The 21,547-nt window shown below is 47.8% G+C and overlaps 1 protein-coding gene and 1 long non-coding RNA gene across 2 annotated transcripts in view; one reads left to right on the forward strand and one right to left on the reverse strand.

Annotated features, from left to right (window-relative positions):
- The window catches only part of RIPOR2 (RHO family interacting cell polarization regulator 2), a 212,209-nt gene that overhangs the window by 157,692 nt on the left and 32,970 nt on the right, over positions 1-21,547 (reverse strand). The gene's annotated exons all lie outside the window — the stretch shown is intronic.
- LOC131275344 (uncharacterized) lies at positions 226-10,146 on the forward strand. The gene is made up of 3 exons (XR_009182783.1): positions 226-305; positions 4,672-5,390; positions 10,057-10,146. It is a non-coding gene; the product is annotated as an uncharacterized lncRNA (long non-coding RNA).

Raw genomic sequence — 21,547 nt, forward strand, 5'->3', positions numbered from 1 at the left:
CTGGAAATTCTTCTTTGGGAATGTATACACCTTTTACATGTCACAAAGAGTGAGCAAAATCAGGACAGCCGGTCATTTTAAATGGGACTCAATAGCACAATGAATTACAACCATATGCCTTTTATATAAATGGATTTTTCTTTTTTTTAAAAAAAGAGTTATCTATTTCCCTGACGTGAAAATAAGATCACGGCTAAGCTTGTGCCTTCCCTCCCGCTCTCTCTTCTGTTGCAGCTGCAGGTACAATGCTGGCTCAGGACCTGTGGGAGCAGCGGGCCACTCACTCCCTAAGAATGATATGAATGGTGAGTGGGGGGGGGCCACGTGGCTCTGTAACTCTCCAGGTGTGCGGGGCCCCGCACACATGCTCAGGTGCACGCAGGGATGGTGGCAAGGCCCACGTGGCGCCCGGGGGCAACGTGTGGGCACTGACACCTCGTTTTGCACCTGCCAGGACTGGGGCGGAGGGGCAGAGAGGCTGGACAGGTGTGGGGGAATGGGGAAGCGGCACAGCCTTTCTCTTGTCCTCTGCACACTTTCATTGATTGTCCCCGGCATCCAGCTCAAATTCCTCTGCTGCCCTTGGCTGTGGGGTAACACTCTCCAACTCCCTATGAGATACAAAAACAGGGGTGGGTCTCAAATCGTTGAAATTCTTCTGCCTTGCCACTGCCATTGCTCTCCGTTTGAATAAAAGGGTGTCGAGTTTGGATGAAAACCAAGAGGGGTTATAAAGAATTTTATCTTTGGATACGGCTTTCAGTGGCTGCTCTCCGGGTCCCAGAGCCTGGAGCAGCCTCGTGAGTGAGTAGAGAAAGCACTTATCAACCCAAACAAATATTTTCCCAGGTCTCCCTCCCCGTGGAGTCACACTGGATTCTAAAACGAAAACAGTCAGCATAAATTCTTGTTTACCCTGTGTATCTTTTGTCCTCCAAAGCTGAGGGAATTCCAAATTTAGGAAGGCAGGTGATGAGGCTGAATGGCGAGGTTGAGCAGTCCGCCTCCGGGGCCCATTTCCTTGCTGGTGGCCCTGCGCTAGCCAGTGGGGCCTTTCCTGAGCTGGTCCTGGGTGCGGAACTCAGGCTGTGGGTCTGCACTGGGCGGGCTCAGTGTCTCCGGGTCAGTCCCCAGCCAGTGTAGCCCATGCCTCCTGCAGCCCAGGATGCCTGGACTTAACAGCGCCGCAGGCTCTGGAGCCATAAAGCCCGCCTCCACACCTTGCTACCTCTGCTCTCTTGGGCAAGTCACTGAACCTCTCCGTGCCACAGTTTTGTCATCTGCACAATCGAGGTTACAACAGCACCCACCCACGGGTTGTCAAGACGATTACATGAGGCATTATGGGTAAAATGCTTAGAAGGGGGCTTGGCATCTAGTTCATGCTCGAGAAATGCTAATTCTTCTTAGCTAAGCCACAGGTAATGTAGAGAGGAAGGGGGCTTACTTGTCCCTTGGCATTGCCGACGCAGTGTGAAGGCTCTTGCCGTAGACATGGACGTGGGGGCAGGGCCTCAATGAGTGAGAAACTGATGGAAATGACCCCAATCCAGGGCACTGGAGGCTGAGAGTGTTTTATTCATCTCTGGTTTCCAAAAGGTCTTTTCTTTCTCTTTTTTTTTTTCATAACAAAAGAAAAACAAGTTTATAGTAAAAATTCATGTAATACTGAAGTGTAGAAGATAAACACCAAAAGCATTTCTCAACAAATCCTGTTTTCCAGAGACCATTAACAATACTTGGCTTTGTGTATATAAAAAAGGGAAGGATGGTTTTGTTTGTTGTTGCCACATCCTGTACCCAAATTCCTTAGCTCTGCTGCCCATTGAAGAAGAATGAATGATTCAGTAAAAATACTTAGTGTGACCAGCATTACCTCTGTGGAAGCAGCTAATCTGGTGAATTCTTTTTTAAGTCCCATTTCTAAGTGATTCTGCTTGCCTGTTACTATTGTCCTTGTAAGATTCTTTTTTCACACAAAAAATCTCATTAGATGTTCAAGAAGAACACTTGATGCCAACGACTTGCTTGCCATGTGACTTACTGGGGTCAGATAAGGCAGATGACTGATGTGCCCACGTTTACATGTAAAGTGGGTGCAGTATATTAGTTTGAAAAGGTACAAAATGCCTCCATTCACAACTAAGATACTGTGTTTTTGCAAACTGGTAAACTGGACTTCATAAAAATTAAATACTTTTTTTTTTAAAGACACCACCAAAGGAAAAAAATGACAAACCACAGATTGGGAGAACATCTATGCATGACAAATCTCTTTTAAAGGATTTGCGTCCTGAATATATAAATAAACTCTCAAATCTCAACTATAAGGAAAAAAAAAAGATGTGAATAGGTACTTCATCAAGGAAGATAACCACATAAAAAGATGCTCAACATCTTTAGTCATGAGAGAAATGCAGATTAAAACCATAAGGAGATATTACTTCACACCTATTACAGTGGCTAAAGTTAAGAAGACTGACCATACAAAATGTTGGCAAGGACTAAGGGGAACTTGAACTCTTATATGCTGCCGGTGGGAATAGAAAATGGTACAACCTCTTTGGAAAGCAGCTGGGCAGTTTGTTAAGAAGCTAAGTATGTACACACACAGTCATTTGAGGGCTAGATATTTACTCAGAAGAAATGACAATGTATGCCTACACAAAGATGTGCAGATATGGTTAAAGCAGCTTTATTGGTAATTGCTCTAAATGGGAAACAACCCAAATATTCATCAGCAGGTGAATGGCTCAACACACGGTGCTATACCCATACAATGGAGCGCTTCTCAGTCACAAAAAGGAATGAGCTACTGATGGATGCAACATGGATGAATGCTGTGAGCAAAGCTGGGCTTAAAAAGTACATTTTATTGTATCCTATTTACATAAATCTAGAAAGTAAGCTACTCTACAGCCACAGAAAGCAGATTGGTGACTGCCTGCTGTGAGGGGTGGCAGAGGGCAGGAAAACGAATTTCAAAGAGGCACGAGGAAACGTTTCTGGGGGTGGGAGGTCTGTTTCTGATCTTGATGGTGGCAAAAGTTTCGTGGATGTTTCCATACATACATATGTCAGACTTACAGACTGTGCACTTTAAGCAGGGACAGTTTATTGTGTCAGTTAGCATGTTTTAAAAAAAGATATTGCACATTGAATGAAATAAGCCAGACACAAAAGGAGAGATTTATATAGTTTCTCTTATATGAAATAAAAAGGCAGATATTGCATGATCTCACATGTATGAAGGAACTAGAATATACAAGTTCATAGAGGCAGAAAGTAGATTACAGGTTAGCGGGGTGGGGGCTGGGGAATGGCGAATTAATGCCAAACGGGCAGAGTGTCTGTTTGGGGTGATGGAAAAAATTTAGGTAATGTTCAGTGGTGATGGCAGCACAATACTGTGAAAGCAATGAATGCGTTGGAAATATTATGTTGGATATATGTTGTCACAATAGAAGTGGGAAAAACAACACATGCTGAAAAAATAAAAGATGCTGTAGTTCTGGAAATACAGCCTCAGAATCTCAGAGACGCACTATTTGTTTCTGGTGCTCTTGTGAATGCTTTCTCCCAAATTGTCTTGACTTAAGAGGCCAGGCTGGCACAAGTGATGTACGTAGATAGACACACAGTTCAAATAAAACAAGCACGCAGCTAAGCTTTGGAGGCTGCTGGCCTGGGTTCGGATGATCGCAAGCCAGCTAGCTGTTCCCCTGACTATTAAAACCCCCAAGTGTTAGCCGAGCACACCGTTGCATGGCATAAACACTCCACTTTCAGACCCTTCTCCCAGTTAAGTCTGCCCGTGATTAAGTTCTGTCCCCTGATATATGAACAAAAACATTATGTGTGACTTCTGAGAAGTGTCCCTGAAGGGTGGGACATACACTTCTTTGGCCTTCTTCCCTTCTGCTGGCTGGAGTGAGGATGCAATAGCTGGAACTTGAGTGACTCCCATGGGCCAAGAGGAAGAAGCCACGTGCAGAAAATTGTGAGTGATAACACGGAAGGCCTTGACACCTTGGAGCACTTTATCAGCCAACTATTTACTTCCAGCCTTTTCTTAGGTGAAAGAGAAAAAGACATCAACGTCTGCATTGTGTTTGTCTCTCTTTTCTGACACACACAGCTGAGAATATCCTGATATATTGGGAAATTTCTCCTAATTTCCCATCTATAGAATTTGGATAATAATTCCTATCTCAAAGAGTTATTGGGAGGACTGAAAGTGATCCTGCATTTAAAGCACTCAACATTGTGCCCGGCCCATAGCAAATGCTCAGTAAAATGTAAGCTCCAATTTTCATCACTGCTCACATCAGATCATCCATAATTTATGAAACATCATCAGCCCGACGGTCTTAGCTCAGAGACCATTCTGTAGTAATACAGGAGGGAAGGCCTTGTGGCTCTCCTCTTGGCCTGGGTACCCTGGCGCCCCGACAAGGCAGCCCCAAGTGAGATTCCTTGTGCCGCTCCATGCATCCCATCACGACCTCTGGAGCTGCCACCCCGGCCTCGGGAAACCTTACCAGTCACTCTTTCACCTTCCGGATCAACTGAATGAATGCGACTCTCTGAATGAAATGAAGGAGCACTGGACTTGGAGTCCACTCCTCATGCACCTGCTGATCTCTTGCTCATTTCTCTCTCTCTTTGCAGGCAGTAGTGCAGAACCACCCAACAATCACAAGGAAAGGCCGCGACTTGAGACGTGATCACACACGCAAGATTTCCAGCAGGGGCACCAATTCTGTGGGCACACCAGCCTTACTTTCAATACACCTGGCTGTGCCTGTTCAAAGGGACAGGAGACAACTTTGCTGGGAGCAACGGGGCCAGCTACCGTTTGGAATTCAAGAGCTTCCTCTCCCTTCTGACACGACCAGAAAATAGTCAGGAACAGCGGCCGCAGGTCATCTGAATTCAGAAAGGCAAGAAGAGGTGGGATCAGGGCGCCACAGGCCAAGTGATTTATTTTGAAACGCTGTCACGAAAGACAAAGCCGTTTAAGAGAGCAAAATCTTCTGACGGTAACAAGTTGTTGCCTGGTCCCGATCTCTCAGGGGGAGAACGTTGTTCCTGGAAATCCTAACCCAAGCGGATTATAGACCTGAGGCTGGAAGGAGTTACTGGCACATCCAAGCTGGCTCCTGCACCGCTCCTGCACCTGATGCGTCCTTCCTCACTGACAAAGGGAAGTTGACTTTTTATTTGCCCCACCCCCCACAATGCCCATTAGAGACAACTGGGAATGAAAAATAGGGAATTCCAGGACCACCACCCGTGTTCTTCCTCAATCTAACACTCTCCTTGGTTCTAGGTGAGAAGTGCCTGGGGCGTGGCAGATAACCATCTGCAGGCTAGTCTAATGGAGAGCAGTAAGTCACTGGGAAGCTTCTGTTATTTTTCTTTTCTTTCTTTTTTTAAAAATATTTGAAGCTATTTTTTTTAAAAATTTATTTCTTTCCCCTTCCCCCCCTGTTGTCTGCTCTCTGTGTCCATTCGCTGTGTGTTCTTCTGCATCTGCTAGCATTATTTGGCAGCACTGGGAAACTGAGTCTCATTTTTGTTGCGTCATCTTGCTGTGTCAGCTCTCTGCATGTGCAGTACCACTCCTGGGTGGGCTGAGCTTTAATCACACAGGACAGCTCTCCTTATGGGGCACACTCCTTGCGCATGGGGCATCCCTACGTGGGGGACACCCCTGCATGGCACTCCTTGTGTGCGGCAGCACTGCACGTGGGCCAGCTCATCACATGGGTCAGGAGGCCCTGGGGATCGAATCCTGGACCCTCCATATGGTAGACAGATGTGCTAGCAGTTGAGCCACATCCGTTTCCCATCTGTTATTTTTCAGACCATTTGGAGCAACAGTGAATAGACTAGACAGCAGAATCAACAGTCAAGGATGTAGAAAACCTGGAACAACTGACTGACATTTAGAAAAGCATCACAAAACATGCTTCTGATGAGGAGGCAGGAAAGGGAAATCAGCAAATAAGAAGTCATCACCAAGAGAGGAACTTTAACGTTGCAAGGTCAATTTAGAGGAGATAAAAAAAGGCTTGAATGCTTGGAGTTACCTCTGGTGTCCTGGTCTGAGTAGATCCCCAGCCACACCCCGAGGGCTTTTGAAAAGACTGGGCCCAGTTGAACTCCTGTTGATTTCAGTGAATTGTTTAAAGATGCCCTTTCCAAATTGTTTACTATGATAACAAAGATGGTTCTTAGTTTAAACCTATCTGTATGTTGCATTAGAATGAGAGAGTTGAATATTCTAAGGATGGCTTGTTGCATGGTTTGGAAATACTCAGTTATGCTGTAGAAGAAAACAAATGGGATGGATGGAACACATAAGAAGTGCTAAGTAAAGATAAGTAGGCAGTGGACTTGGCCCAGTGGTCAGGGCATCCGTCTACCACATGGGAGGTCCGCAGTTCAAACCCTGGGCCTCCTTGACCCGTGTGGAGCTGGCCCATGCACAGTGCTGATGCGCACAAGGAGTGCCCTGCCACGCAGGGGTGTCCCCCACGTAGGGGAGCCCCACGCGCAAGGAGTGTGCCCCATAAGGAGAGTCGCCCAGCTCGAAAGTGTAGCCTGCCCAGGAATGGTGCCGCACACATGGAGAACTGACACAACAAGATGACACAATAAAAAGAAACACAGATTCCCATGCCGCTGACAACAACAGAAGCGGACAAAGATGATGCAGCAAATAGACACAGAAAATAGACAACCAGGGTGGGGGGGATGGAGAGAGAAATAAGTAAATAAATAAATCTTAAAAAAAAAAAAAGATAAGTAGTTAGTAAGTGAAGCATCTTAAATAGAGATAAAGAAGAGTGGATGAACTAAGAGAATCCTAATATGCACAAGACAGTAAATATATACGAGGTACTTGGGCGCTAAATATGCATGAAACATATGAAGCACTAAATATATAGGAAAACCCCAAATAGCCCAGATACACAACATATGCCTGAGTGCTCAATGCTCAGAGGCCTGAATTTGGTCAACCATTGGCATCCCCCATTTTGGCCCGTGAGTTCTCTTTCAAAGAAACTCAGATAAAACCCCTTGCGTCCCCAACAGGCTGTTCCCCAAGCTATAGCCGTGGCTGGGTGTCCTCGCAGCCACAGTGTCTGTGGGGAAGGCGGATGAGCAGAGATGGGGAGACAGCCTGAGATCTGCCTACCCCTCGATCCAGGTGCCACGGCCCTTCCGACCCATTTGCACCCTGTTCTGTGCTACCTCACAGGTCTCTTTTCTCTTTTTCTTGCTGTGTTTTTTAAGTTGATTTCATAGGCTGTGTGATTTGAGCATTTTAATTTGGTCTCAGTGGAGGTACACTGCATCAAGGTGATTTTCCACAAGACATATGGGATCCAGGATTCTGGACACCTCGACCAGCTACCTGCTGTGATCAAGTCCTCCTGCTGTGCACAGTGGCCAAGGGCCATCGAGGGCCCACCTGTGGGTTTAGGTCCGTGGAATTCACCACCGGGTCTCCCTGGAGGCTCCCAGAGTGCTGGGCCACTTGGAGGCACACGAAGAAGTCCTGCTTAGAACAGGTGGCCCCCAACACTGGCCAGCTGGCCTCCCTGCCCCCAACCCCCCAGGCCCTGAGCCGCCCAGCGAGGGGAGGAGCTGGCGAGCTGCTCTGACCTGCCTGCTCCGGGCCTCCCAGGCAGGCTGCTCCCCGCCGCCACCCCAGGCAGGAGGGTGCCATTTGCCCTGTACCTGGCTTCTGGGATAAGAGGGGACTCAGTTTCCATTTTTTCACCCCCTCCCCCAATTTTGGAAGCTCTGGGACGACGCAGGGAGCCTGGCACTCCACCTGGTGGTCAGAGTCGCAGTGACAGGTGTTAGGAACCTGGAGCTAAAAGTTAGAATACACTAGTTTTCGCAAAGGCTCTACCAATGGTCACGGGATAGGTCACTGGACAAGCAGACCTGTCACCTGGAGGCTAGTGGCTGGGGTGGTCTCTAAAGCCCATTCCAAACTTTAGGTCTTAGGAGGCTTTTATGATCTGCCGTGTCACACGAAGGACGTGACAGGCCTCGCTTTGCACGGTTCCGCTGGGCACAAATTTCAATTTCCGCAGCTTAGGGAATGCCACGCCCAAACAGCACGGCGCAAATTGCCGTTACCACAGTATATTAACCGTGAGTAACTGCATAAAGCACAGACTTCACTTCTAGCACATCCGTCCACAGATCACTACGGAAACGAGAGAGGCGCATGATGGCCGGTGACCAATCCCTCTGCTTCTTTCCAAGTCTGTGCGTGATGGGTCACAGTGCACCCGGCATTCAATTGAGGCACAGACAGCAAAGCAGACTGTTTTGCTGCCTCCTTGTGTCCGGCGATAAACCCATGGGATATTTCACAAAAATGGATAACTGAAATAGAGAACTGGCCAGCCAAGATGAAAGGGCAGCTCCAAAACGAAGAGTGATCATGATGGAAGTGAAATTGGAACTGAATGTAAATGGAGCGGTAGAATTAACAGCTGTCCTGGGACACAATCGTCTCTGGAGAGACTCTAGTCTTATTACTATAAACGAGGAAAAGACGGAAGATGTCCAACAGGAGGGTACATCACCAAAACTGGCCAGATGGCCACTTTGGGCTCAATCTCCTGGGTCCATATCCAAAAGTCACTTTCAGCTTTCATGTGCTTGAAAGAAAGCGCAAAGGATAAAATGTTGGAAGCTGATGCAAACTTAGAAAGGAGTATGACCATTTGCCAAGACATAGAAAAGATGCCTGCTCTGTTATCCTAAGTTATACAGAAAGCAAGCGGTGTGACCAAACTACCTTTACAAAGATATAAAACACTTTAACTCTCAATATTTCTAATGTTTTAAATTACAGTGAACTAAATGCATATGACTTTTACTATATTTCCATTTCTCTACACATTGATAACTGACAGTAAGGGAGTCTTCAATGTTTTGACAAATATTAAGTTCAAGAACAATCATCATTTTCCCCACTGAGTATGAAGATCGCTCTGCACGGTCTGAGCGTGCAAGGCCGTTTTCTCCCACACTGCCACACAAAGTGAGCACTGCCCGTGATCTTTAGGGCAAGGTTGCAAACTCAGATGCCTAAAGGAGCCAGGAAGGTAAGGTAAAGGAGAGCAGGTATAGAGAAGGCCACAGTTTTGCGGGAGTAAGTCTGTGTCTCTAATTCTAAACGAAAGCATTGTTTCCTTTTTAAAAATTATATTAACATTTTAGAAGATTCAGGAAAAAGATGCATAATCTTATACAAGACTTTTGCATCTTTCCTCTCGCCATTACTCAAACGCATCTTTCTTTTCTTTTTTTTTTTAAAGATTTATTTATTTATTTAATTTCCCCCCCTCCCCTGGTTGTCTGTTCTTGGTGTCTATTTGCTGCGTCTTGTTTCTTTGTCGCTTCTGTTGTCGTCAGCGGCACGGGAAGTGTGGGCGGCGCCATTCCTGGGCAGGCTGCTCTTTCTTTTCACGCTGGGCGGCTTTCCTCACGGGCGCACTCCTTGCGCGTGGGGCTCCCCCACGCGGGGGACACCCTTGCGTGGCACGGCACTCCTTGCGCGCATCAGCACTGCGCATGGCCAGCTCCACACGGCTCAAGGAGGACCGGGGTTTGAACCGCGGACCTCCCATATGGTAAACGGACGCCCTAACCACTGGGCCAAAGTCCGTTTCCCATCAAACGCGTCTTTCAATGCTATGATCATAGTGTTCATATCATTTGGTTTTGGAGAAAGGCGGTTTGTCCTTTCCTGCTGAATATCCATTCACTCCTTCTCTCTTGACAACAGAGCCCTTATTTTGTTCGGCGTCAATGTGCCCAGCCTAGATGATGAATTAAGTGTGGTGAGCCAGTCATGGCCATGCTGTTTCAAACCCTCTCTGTTGGACAGGGGGTGATATGTGGGCCAGTTGTAGCCAAGGAGACACAAGGGGCTGTGTACTAGGGGTGCTTCTGAGAAAGTGCTCACTTTCACGGTAAAGGGAATTCCCTTGCCTCTTCTTCCTGTCTTGATCACAGATATGACGGCCGGAGCTTTTGCAGTCATCTTGTAACCACCAGAAACTGGATTTCTTATTTTCCGAGGAAATAAACTCTGTTTTGAACTGCTGTGTTCAGACTGTTAATTGCAGCTGAAATATAATCCTGATTTAAACGTTTTGTTTCTACTTGATTTCATAATTATTCTCTGCAATGGGTCATATAACATTTTATCCTGTTGATGTGGCATAATTAACTCAGCTATTCGATTGTTGAAGATTTAGGTTGCTTTTTGTCTTTTGACATTATAGACAATGTTTCAACAAACATCTTTATGCATTTAGTGTTTTGTTTTTACTAATCCTGGGTTAAAAACTATGAATAACATGATGGTTCTTAAAGTGTTTGGCAAAATTTCTTTTCAAAAGGATTATATAAACTTATACTGCCTCCAAGACTATATGAATAATCAGTTTCACCATAAATTCTTCAAGAATGGATATTATCTCTTCATTTTTTGGCTGATTTTTTATCAAGTTTCCCTTACCTTGCAGCTCAGCTTTCAAGGAAGACATTAGTTGTGTGTTTGCTTTTCAAAAGGGATAGACATGCCTTATGTGTTGTGAGGATGGGGGTGAAAATAATTTCCAATTAGCACGAGAAGTGCATCGGCACGGCTAATGGCAAGGCTCACCGTGCCTGTTGGCTCGTGTCCCTGCTTTCCCGGTAGCCGGCTACCATTGTGGAGGGCTTTCCCTGACTCCCTCTTGTCCCCAGATCCAAAGTCCCGCACGTGGTGAAGGGACCCTCTTTCCTTCCCCTTTTCTGCTTCCTTTAAATGCATCTGACCTACTGATGTACTTGACATCTACTTTCAAGATCCAGTTCAGATGTGGCCTTCTCTGCAACACCCCAGTGCCCCAGGGAAGAGTGAGCCACTTCCTCCCGAGATACTGCTTCGGTGTGACCCTGGCACTTTGCACACGCTGCTATTTGAACACTTAGTGCGCTGACTTCACTGCTCCTGCGGCCCCTGGAAGAACTGAGAGTTGAACGTTTCAACTCTGGAGTCCCAGCACGTAGCATAGCACACAGCCCCTAGGAGGAATGCAACCGATCCTTGCAAAATTCCTGGCATTTTATGGGCCTAACTTGCTTTGGAATAAAAGGTTTTCTTTAGCTGCAATCATATACATGACCGAGAGGCTGCAAGTGTTGCTTCTGGCTCTTAGAGCTTCAAGAGCTGCACCACGAGCACGGGTGGCCCCCGGGGATTCCCAACTCGGGCTACATGCTGGAATCACCAGGGAACTTAAGAAACTCCCCATACTCAGGCCATAGCCCAGAACGATTAAATTAAACTCCCTCCTGGTGGGATGTGGGTGTTGGTGGTTTTAAGCTCCCCAGGGAATTCCGATATTTGGCTCATGCTGAGAACTACTAGTGTAAATGATCCTGCAGAGGTAACTTTTTAGTAAAACTTTATTGACATGTATCATTCACATATGCCCATGCAAAGACAGTAAGTACATGGTAAAAGTTGTGGACTTAACAAAACAAACCTGCCTATCATCATCCACGGCTCCGTACATCCACTCACCAGCACTACCTTGCATTGTTGTGAACCATTTCTGAAAGTTCATTTTAAAAGGCTTTTACTGCGGGCCCACTATGCCTAGCCGAGACTGCTAGGCATTTGGGGTGTGGCAGGGAGAGAGGAGCCAGAGCCTCAGAATTTCAATATTATAGACATAGTGCTTGCAAGGCATTGCAATCTTTATAATTGCAAGAAATCATAGCAAAAGGTCTAAACGGTCTTGAATGGTTCAGATTAGAGCAGAACTGACATCATTTGGGGCCTGGTAATTCTTTGCCGTGGGGGCTGTCTGGGCATCGCATTGCAGGATGCTTAGCAGTACCCCTGACCTCCACCCACTGGCTACAGCAGCAAGTGCCACCTTCCTTCCCCAGGTAGGACAACCCAAAAAGTCGCTGGGCAGGGCCAGAGGTCCCCTGGGAGCAAACTCATTACAAGTCAAGAACCACTGATTCAGATTTAAGTGCTGCATTTTAGCAAGACCCCCAGGTGGCATGCACCTGCAATACGTGTGGATCTCAAAGTGTGGACCCAGCAGCAGCAGCAGCACCTGGGGACTTGCAAGTGGAAATTCTTGTCCCACCCCAGACCTACGCAATCCAAAAACTCTGAGCCCTCAGGGCCACTAGTTTAGAACCTAAAGGGAGATTGGATGCTTTGGAGATATCAGAAATCTTAGGAGTAGAACTTGACCTGGGCCTTGAAACTTGCTAGGTGGAGCAGAGGGTTTTCAGGTGAAGGGAATACCACTAGAGGAGGATTTGCAGATACACATGAGCCCCTACACCTAAACCGCCAACTCCCTCTTTTCATTCCCTTCTACTTAATTTTCCTCTTAACTCCCTCAATCTGTTTGCTTTTGGTGTTTTGGATAGAAAACTATTTTCCCCGCAATTTATACGCCATCTGAAATGCTCATCAACTTGTTTAAATAAGTCTTTGAGAACTCAACAAAGCAAATGATTGCTTGCAAAAACACAGGGGTGTGTTTCTGAAAAGTGCACAAATCAAATACAATCAGACCCATGTACAAATCAACATGTTTACCAATGTATTTCTAATTTACAGGGATTTTGTGTTGTGAATCTTTTTTTTACACCTTTTAAAAAAAAAATTAGAGAAGTTGTGAGTTTACAGAAAAATCTTGCATAAAAGCAGGGTTCCTATATATAACCCTATTTAAATCATTTTTATAAAATTAATAATAATGCTGTTAATTGATCTTTTTGGTGGGTTTATGTAACTCCAGATGTTGCCATGGCACACTGAACCTCTTAAATCTACTCTCAAACCTGTAACTAGAATGATACTGTAAACCCCAAAATTTGGTCTCTTCATTCCCTGCCTTAAAGTCTTTCAATGGCTTTGCATCACCCTTAGAACAAAGTTCACACTCATCATTTTTCACAAGGCTTTTCACTGGCTGGCTCCTACTCATCTTTCTGGTCTCATTTATAAACTAAATTGTAGGCAAAAAAAAAAAAAAGGAGAAAATATACGAAATCTGGATTATTACGCACAGGATTAATTGTTTTCAATCAACCTGCGGTTCCTGAGCCTGCCAGGCCAGACGGTTTTATGAGGGTTGCGAGTAGACGGGGCAATGCGGGATTTCATGTGTAGTCATGCTTTTCAATCATAGTGCTTTTATTAATTTTTCCACTTGGTGCAAACTCATGGAGGATTTTTGGGAACCATTTTTTTGTGTGTTGCAGGAGGCTCCGGTACGGCTCCACACAGCACTAAATCACAGCGTCCCATCCTCCTAATATATCCCGGATAGCCAATGAAGGCAGATCGGGGAGCCCTTGGTGACAGGGCCGTGCGGTGGGGGGGCGAGGGCCACCTGCTGACTCAGCGCTCTCTGGCTCAAAGTGTGCTTGACTGCCGCTCACACACTGCCTTCCTGGCCCCGGCCACACAAAACCACTTGTATGGCCCAGTTCCACGGCCTGTCTCAACCCCAGGCCCTGACAAGGCGCTTTTTCTGCTTACAGGGTTCTTAAGGGCATCTCATTCCGGGCTAGCTCCTCCTTTCACTTCACTTTCAGTTAGAGGTCACTTCCTCCAGGAAGGCTTCCCTGACCCCTGAAGACTTTGAGACCAGGATACGAGGCCTTCCTGGATGCTCTGCGGCCACTGTGCTGACCACGTGACTCCCCTCCCCACCACACAACCTCTCCCCCACTGGACTCCGGCCCCTGATGGGCAGGGATTGCATATCTCCGGAGCCTGGTCCGGTGCCTGGCACATGGTAAGTCTGAATAAACGAAGGCATGCATCCTTGGGGGGTTGGTATTTGTATTTCAAGCTACACTAAATGCCCCACTTCTTCCCTCCACACCAAAATTAGTTAGCCACGTTGGGCAACGTTCTTTAGGTGTTGAGGGCAGCGAGCCCGTATTTTCGTCCTGTGCTCTTTTCTTCTCTGCTCTTTGTGTCAACTTCTGTATGGTCAAGGGCCAGCGCCGAGGCTGCTGAAGTCCCCCAGCCACCTCGACTAGCAGCCCAGAAATCCTAGCTGGGTCCTGGCCCACAAGCAGGCCCACAGAGGCGCTTTCTCCAGGGATGGAGCGGTAAGTGAGAGAGACAAGGATCCCACTTTCTGTATGTCCAACAGGCATTAGTTCATCACTCCCGCGAAGCAAAACCAATTCAGTGTTCAGGAAAGGGGCCGCTGACCTCAAATGGTTTTTCAGGTGTAATAAAAAATATTGTTCCTTAGGGATGGCCTACCTAGAATTCAATTAATTTTGAACATGTGTGCATCCACACACGCATTTTGTATACACACACATATATATATGGAGACCCATGTATAGTCATGTGTGTTTATATATTTGCTTATAAACATATTCATATGTGTATGCACATATATGTACACATGCATGTGTGTTTATTAATTTTGCATATGTAAATTCATGTTATAGAATTATATATAGATATGTCTATGCAATTGTATAAATACAAAGACTATAGATCTTTACAGTCTTATAAAGTTTTAATAACTTATATTGGGGGCCAGCAAACTTTTTCTGTAAAGGGCTAGACAGCCAATATTTTAGGCTTTGGGGCCATGTCATCTCTGTTGCTGCCATTTAACTCTGCCATTACACCAAGAAAACAATACTAGATAAGGTGTAAAATAAATGAGCTTGGCTGTGCTCCAACCGAACTCTACACACAAGACAGGGTGGACTGGATTAGACCCTAAGGCTAGAGTTTGTCAAATCTTTTCTAGGTGATAGGCATAAATGGAACATTTAGCAAATGGCATTTAACACAAAATTACATAAGAATTAAGATAACCATGTCACAAGGCTATATATATGATCTTTTCCTATTATATATCCTGGCAAAGCATAAATCCTATGGACAAGAATATAAATTGGGTCCTCTGAATTTAAACCCACAAAAATGATGAGATCTACCACCTATTACTTAGAAGGCTATAGAAGGACTTATCCAAGTTGTCTAAATTCTCCATTTTTCATCTTTACTAATTATAATAATGTCAGTAGGCATCAGTACTTTTAAAAGCCCTAGGAGAGGGGATCCAATGGGAATCATCCAGATCTGCTCCCCCGTCCAGCCAGCTCTCAGGAAACGGGATACCTTTTGTTTTCCTGCAGTTTAACGTGGAAAACAAAATACATACTTCATGCTTTTCTCCTCTTAGGTTCTGAAAGAAACTGCACAAGCAATAGCGCCCTTTAAAGACAACCAAATTATTTTAGATAGATGACAGGACAAAAAAAGGGATGTTTTATTCCTTTCTGGATCGCACTCAGCTTCTGCCAGGATGAAAGTGGGCCCTCCACTTTGGCCCCATCCAACGTCAACCACGAGTCCCCTGTGTGGGAGGATGGCAGCCCCACGAGCCTTTCTCCAGTGCTCAGAGCGAAAGAACACGATGGTGAGAATCTCCTCGCGGGGCTGCTCGTGAAGGAGATTAAACTTCCCACGTGAGATGAGGTGTGCATTTCACCCGCAGTTGCTTTCAGCTTTGTTGTTTGTGATTTACAAAAGATCCAGGTACAAAAGCAGTTTAGAACAAGTCCACAGGGGTTGTAGCTCCTGTGAATTTTTCTGTGGGTAAGGCAATGGCACATTTAGACCTGTCTGCCATTTACTGCTATTTTTATTGAGCAGATTACCGAACATAAAGACTGGCAGGTCACTTCTTGTCCTTTTATATAGGGTCAAGTCTGTAAGTCTTTCTAAGTAATCTCTCTGGAATGTGTTTCTCTAAAGCATAACACCCATCATCCAGCAATTGAAGAAGAAAACATAGAGAATAGAGTCTTCACTTCCAACTATGAGAGGAATATTGGGTGAGAGGTATCTCTAGATACATTTTCATTTAACACTTTCCTTTCATTTGGCCTATGGAAACTCGGCTTTTCAGAATGAACCTATCAGAGTAACTGCCATCTACTCTAAAGGTTGTTTTCTCTCCCATTCCAATCCTAACTTTTTATACCTTCATCAGAATGTGTTCTTTCTCCATACTCAGCCTGTTCCAACAGGTGAAGGTAATCGTCAGGAGCTGTTTGCTTAAATGGTATTTCTGCTTCCCCGCATGTTGAAAATGTTCTAATAAATCTGTCCTGGCTGCAGTTGTGGCCGTTGACCACAATTCTTTCACTCACTACGTCACTATGAGAGCAGAACCCACAGAGAAGCAGCTGAGCGTATTTTAGAAGTTCTGAGCCTCCAGCGGTGGACTCTGCAGGGCTGTGAGCAGTCCAGGGGGTGCTCGAGTAGCACCGAGCCAGCCGACTCAGGGCACTAGTGTGTCAACTGCCTCAGCCTTCCAGGACTTACAGGCAGGTTCTGAGTCCTAAACAAAGCTACACGTCTGGAAAATAGCTAAAACCATAGTAATACCCAGACTTCAGGAATAGAAAGGAAAGCTGGAAATTAAAGTGGGAAGACTGTTAACATCTGCAGGTCAAGATGAATCCAGAAATGCAAGAATGAACCAGCTGGTAAGCAGAGAGAGGCCTCGACAACTAAAGCCACATAACCAGAGTGAGTGAAAAAGTCTTTTTACACCTCAGAGTACCTGCCTCTTGGTCCCAGCACAGCTCTTCCTAGAAGTTCTGTTTGGCCTGGATGGGATAACAGCTGCCTATTTCATTCCAGTCACTCGTGGCTCACAGTTGAGTTCCCACCGGACCCTCACCCCGGTACACCCTGCTTCAGGTTTGCTCCTGCCAGGAGGGGAGAGGAGAGCCAGCAAACAGACCCGACTGGACAGGAGTCAGCATCAGGATGTGAGGAGATTGCCAGAGCGAGCCAGGCACCCCCGCTCGGTGGGCCAGACTCCATTACGCAAGGGGCTGAAGATTCTCCCAGGCACCCAAGGCTAGTCCTACCTCCCCCAGAGCCCCATCTCCAGGTGACACAGGAGGCTGGGGAATACTCCAGTTTGCATAGGATAGTCTCGGGAGAAAATCCATGCCAGATTTTTGTGTTTAGCTGCCACCAATTTTTTTTGGAACTTGTGGGAGCATAGATAACATAAAAATTGCCATTTTAACCATTTTTAAGTATAAACTCTCTTGGCATTAATTACATCTACAGTGTTGTGCTACCATCAGTACCATCTACTACTAAATCTTATCATCACCCCAAAGAGAAACTCTACCCATGAAGCAATAACTCCCTAGTCTCCCTCCCCCAAGAAATTTTGGTTTTTTGGCATCCATCTTCAAAAGGATAGAAAAGCCTTCCCAGTTCCTTCCTTAAGGGGCTTTACAATTCTCACACTTCATTTCCCCTTTTGGGTTGGTATAACTACCATTCAAATATTTTACACTTCAAATCATCAGCTGATTGCCCAAGTATTTTCAAATAGGCTACACACACACACACACACTGATTTTCCTTGTCATGTTCTCCATTAAATCTAGTACCAGGGTATTCATCGGTGATCACTTGCACCCTTAACCCATAGCTAACAGCTCTGTACCCAGAGGACTTCCCTGCCTGTTCGGGGAGCCAGAAGGCTTTGGGGTGCCTGCACTTGGGGGATCTCCAAAGAGGCCCCGGGCCTCTTCTCCACAAAGGCTGACCCCAGCATGGGGTCCCAAGTCTTAGGTGGATTCCACTTCAGTCACACCAAAGGTAGCTCGAAGGGTTCCTGTGTCAGGTGACAAATCCATTGATTAGGGCCACCTGCCTGCAAAGGTCCTCATAGAATTGACACCACCAGGAAATTTTGTGTTCTCATTTTCCTAAATAGTCCCCAACGGCCAGAATTTATCATTCTTCATTGGAAAAAGCATAAGATATTTCTGTTACATCCAAATCGATGGGAAAAAAAATCAGTACCCATGCACAGAATCAGAAGGCTTTCCCTGTAGCGGGGAATGAAGAAACCACCAGGGTCAGCTCAGCTTCTGGCCAGCGGGAACGGCATTTCCCAAGGGGAATGGAAAAGCCAACGCTCTGGACGTGCTTTTCCACCCATTAAAAAATACTCCATAATAGAGCTCTTCACCTCCCCTCTTTCTTTACCTTGACCTTTTCTTCATGATCACCGAGCGTCCCAGCCCTCCTGACAGAGCTCTCCTGTGACGCCGGTTCACTAACTCGCTGCCCGCTTAAAAAATGCCTTCAGATGATAAAAGCAAAAGAACATTCAGGAAATAAAACAAAACGAAACTCGATAGTTCCATGCCCAACACAAAAATGGCTATAAGTTGTTTATATTTCTTTCTAGACTTTTTAAAAGCTTGAATTCTCACTTAGAAAGATACCTGTTTAAAAACATACAAGAGACAATTAAAGAAAAGTGAGAAGATAACAGAAAATTGGAAGAGGAAAACAACTAGAATAACTCCTAATCTGTCCACGTAGAGAGTGTAAAGTCCAGTTTTGCTTTCTCCCTCCGTACACAAATGTACTCTTTAACAAGTGACTGCTTCTTAGTGTTCTGCCTTCTTCACTCATTTCTCCATGGAGTGTTTAGTACTCAGTGTGTTGGGACTCTCAACCCGGGTTAAAACAATGAACGAGAGTGACATGGCCTCATGGTGCTGATGATGCTCAGAGCCTAAAGGGGAAGACAGATGGGAAACAAATAGCCTCACTAATTTCCCCTTGAAGAAGAAGCTGCATTTGTCTACTGGCCTTGCAGTTTCACCTGCCCTTTCGAAGCTCTCCCACCGCCTCACACACGCACACCCCAATGTCCCTGCCCTCTCTGTCGCTTGAGAAGCCTCCATCTCCAATGCACGTGAGAAGCCCCTGCAAAGCCCCTCCTTCCTCCTGCCTTGCAGCCCCTCGTGTCCTTCCGGGTGGCTGAGTCACGGTGCTCGGGTCAGCGCTGCAGAGCACGGACTGTCCCGCCCAGGGGCCTCGCACAAGTTTCTGAACGACCTACAAGAGACGCAAGAGTTCTGAGAACTCTGTGGACAGGGAGAGGAAGCCATTGGACAGGAAGTCGGAGAAAACTGCTAAACATAGCCCGGCTATATAAGAAGCTGGGCTGGGAAAAAGGAAGTGTCCACTCTCCTTTCTGGCTGCCAGGCAGCACCTCACTTTGGGGGAAAACAGACCCATTTTGGTGCAGATGAAAGCCTAGAAAATTTAGAATTCAAATGCTGTGGAAGCTCAGTCCTAGGTCAGTGGCCCTCCTGCTCAACCAGAAGTCAGGGGTGAGGGGGGATAAGGGGGCTGGGTGGGGTGGGCAAGTAGGGGTCTCCATAGCCAAGGGCCTGGGGCAATTAAAAGAACAATAAACTTCCCCAGGTTTCCATAGTGGTTTGGTATGAAAACGCGGACTTCTGTTTTGGGGCTCGCTAACATTGCTGAGGAAAATGACCAATATCTTCTAATTCTCAATAGATGAAGAAAAGAACTAGTAAATGCAAAACACTGTGACAAAAGGATATGCCACGCTTGCCTGGAGAGCTGCGCCTTACTGTCTGCCCGTGTCGTGTTCTGCAGCCCAGAGGAGTTACCATTTATTTGATAACATTTGCCCTTCCCTCGAGGTTGAAAGGTTGAGCACCTCCTGATTCTTGTTTTTAAGGAGGTACCAGGGATTGAAACTGGAGCTTTGTACATGCGAGGCATACACTCAACCCCTGAGTTACACACTCCACTGACTCTTTTTTTTTTTTTAAGATAGCAGGGGCTTGGAATTGAACCTGGGACCTTGTATGTGGGAAGCCAGTGCTCAACCACAGAGCCACATTGGCTCCCCAAGTTGGTTTTAGCATTTATTTTCCTTGTTGTTTTGATTTTTTTCAGGAGGCACCAGGTCCTCCCATGTGGGAGGCAGGTGCTCAACTGCTCAAGCCACATCCACTTCCCACTGATTCATTTTTTGAATCCCCAGCACTGACACAGAGCCTGGCCCACCTTTGGTACTCAGTACCATGACAAATCCTTACTTTATAAGCTGTGACTGCGACACACTGAAAAATGTAACCAGGAATGAAGCAAGACATGATCACATCGAGTTCTGCTTTCTAGAGGGACAACTCTTATCATTGTCATAATTACGATTCCGCTCTCCCTTTGCCTCTCCAAGAGCTCTCTGCTCTCCTCCCTCCCCTTTCATCCTTCATGCCTTCCCCTCTGCCCACCCCGCCCCCTTCCTGGCCGTCCTAGGCGCCCACGGCTCCCACTGCCTCTCCTGCTTGTGGCCCAGGCTGTTCTCCTGCGCCCCAGGCCTGTCCCTCCAGGTCTTGTAGACATTTCCACGTTGGCCTCCGGAAGGACCTCGACGATAAGCCGCTCGTTGTGCCCCCAGCTGCGCGCCCCGTCTGCTCTCCCAGCCCTATGCTGGCTGTGTTCAGTGCCCTCGAGACAGGCATCTAGTGGAGGACAAGCGGGGAGGGCTGGGGCAGGAGTGCCGCGGGATGCCCCTGCCCCTTCCTACCGAGGTGCCGAGACACGGTGGGGGGCTGCGCGGTGGGCCAGAGACGCCGCGTGCTGGTCTCCGGAGGCGGGAAGATGCCACCGCAGGAGACGGAAGGGCCCTGCGGATGGGATTAGCTCTGGAGAGCCGCGGCACCAGCCGGTGGTCCCGGGGTTCACAAGGACCCTTGCAAGAGGGAGGCGGGAGGTCAGAGGAGGGGCAGCAGCGGTGCCCCCCCACGGAGCAGGCGGCCGCCAGCAGCTGGAAAGGCAAGGTCACGTCCCCAGGAGCCTCCGGGGGTGGGGTGGGGGGCGGCTGGACTTGGCTTTAGCCCCCAAGACCCCCTTCAGACGAGTGCTCCTCACAGAGGCTGAAGCGGGCCGGGGCCGGGTCTGATTTCACCACGGAGGAGGCTCCGAGGGTCTGGGACCCGAGGGCCCCGGGAGGGGCTCCCTGACCCGTCTGCAGGCCGAGGCGGGAAAGCGCGGCGTGGGGCCTCCGGGCCGAGGGGCGGGGACGGCGCGCTGAGGCGGTCCCGGGCCAGTCCCGGGTGCCCAGGGAGAGCCAGGGCGGGGCCTCTGTCCAACAGCGCCACCTGCAGGGCAAGGCGGGGGCGGCCCGCGGCCCGGAGGCTCTGCGCGAGCAGGCGCGGAGCCAGGGCTGTGGGGGCTGCGGGGGCTGTGGGGGCTGCGGGGGCTGTGGGGGCTGCGGGGGCTGCGGGGGCTGCAGGGGTAGAGGCTGCGGGTGCTGCGGGGGCAGGGGCTGCGGGTGCTGCTGAGGCAGGGGCTGCGGGTGCTGCAGGGGCAGGGGCTGCGGGTGCTGCAGGGGCAGGGGCTGCAGGGGCTGCGGGGGCTGCGGGGGCTGCGGGGGCTGCGGGGCCTGCAGGGGTAGCGGGTGCTGTTGAGGCAGGGGCTGCAGGGGCTGCAGAGGCAGGAACTGTGGGGACTGCAGGGGCAAGGGCTACGGGTACTGCTGAGGCGGGAGGTGTGGGTGCTGCAGGGGCAGGAGCTGCGGGTGCTGCAGGGGCTGCGGGTGCTGCAGAGTCAGGCACTGCG

Source organism: Dasypus novemcinctus, chromosome 22, assembly GCF_030445035.2.
Source record: "Dasypus novemcinctus isolate mDasNov1 chromosome 22, mDasNov1.1.hap2, whole genome shotgun sequence".
Taxonomy (NCBI): domain Eukaryota; kingdom Metazoa; phylum Chordata; class Mammalia; order Cingulata; family Dasypodidae; genus Dasypus; species Dasypus novemcinctus.